The sequence below is a fragment of the Chrysochloris asiatica genome, unplaced genomic scaffold, assembly GCF_000296735.1.
Source record: "Chrysochloris asiatica unplaced genomic scaffold, ChrAsi1.0 scaffold00047, whole genome shotgun sequence".
In the NCBI taxonomy this organism is placed as follows: Eukaryota; Metazoa; Chordata; class Mammalia; order Afrosoricida; family Chrysochloridae; genus Chrysochloris; species Chrysochloris asiatica.
Genome location: NW_006408565.1, coordinates 12,323,965 through 12,325,480, shown reverse-complemented (window position 1 = coordinate 12,325,480; position 1,516 = coordinate 12,323,965).

Genomic DNA, 1,516 nt, shown 5'->3' with positions numbered 1-1,516 from the left:
TTTGTAGTATTTTGATATTTGTAAATTTATGGAGACTTGTTTTGTGGCCTAAAACATGGTCTATTCTGGGGAATGTTCCATGTGCACTTGAAAAGAATGTGTTTTGTGTAGTTTTTGGGTTCTTCTAAACATTTTTGTTCTTGTTGAGCACATATTGTGAAGAGTTGTGAGATGACATCAAGAACATTGTACAGGAAAAAAGCAAAAAGTCATTAAAAAGACAGGAAAGAAAGAAAATACCAAATGGATGTCTGAAGATTCTGTGAGATGTGCTCTTGAGTGTAGAGAAGCTAAAGCGAGTAGAAGAAATGAGGAAGTAAAAGAGCTGAACAGAAAATTTCTAAGGGCAACTTGAAAAGACAAACTCAAGTATTGTAATGAAATATATATATATATATATGTGTGTGTGTGTGTGTGTGTGTGTGTGTGTAACAAAATGGAAGAACATGCTTAGCATTTCTCAAGCTGAAAGAACTGAAGAAAAACTTCAAGCCTTGACTTGAAATATTGAAGGATTCTATGGACAAAGTATTGAGTTATTCAGACAGCACCAAAAGATGGGAGGAGTACATAGACTCACTGTACCAAAAATTATTAGTTGATGTTCAACCTTTTCAAGAGGTAGAATATGACCAAGAACCTATGATGCTGAAGGAAGAAGTTCAAGTTGCACTGAAGCCACTGGTGAAAAACAAGGCCCCAGAAATTGATGAAATACAAATTGAAATCTTTCAACAAACTGATGCAGACCTGGAGGCACTCATTCACCTATGTCAAGAAATTTGAAAGACAGCTACCAGGTCAACCAATTGGAAGAAATCCATATTTGTACCCATTCCAAACAGAGGTCACTCAACGGAATGCAGAAATTACCATTAATATCACATGCAATAAAACTTTGCTTAAAATAATTTTAAAATGATTGCAGCACTACATGCACAGGGAAATGCCAGAAATTCAAGCCTGATTCAGAAGAAGGCGTGGGGCTAGGGATATCACAGATAACAACAGATGGATCTTGGCTGAAAGCTGAGACTACCAGAAAGATGTTTGTTGTTGTTAGATGCCTTCGAGTCGCTACTGACCCATAGCGACCTTACGCACAGCAGAACGAAACACTGCCCTATCCTGGGCCAACCTCACTACTCTTGCCACGCTTGAGTCCATCAATGCTGACACTTGGCCAATCTATCTCATTGGGGGTCTTCCTCTTTTTCTCTGACCCTCCACCTACCAAACATGATATCCTTCTCCAGTCACGGGTTCCTCCTGTCCTTTATTGACTATGTAAAAGCTTTCGATTGTATGGATCATGAAAAACTATAGATAATATTGCCAAGAATGGGTATTTGAAAACACTTAATTGTGTTAATCAAGGAGCTCTGGTAGCGTGGTAGTTACAAATCGGGCTGCGAATCTCAGGGTCAGCAGTTCGAAACTACCAGCTGTTCCATGGGAGAAAGATGAGGCTTTCTGCTCCCGTAAAGATTTACAGCCTCGGAAACCCTGTACAGGG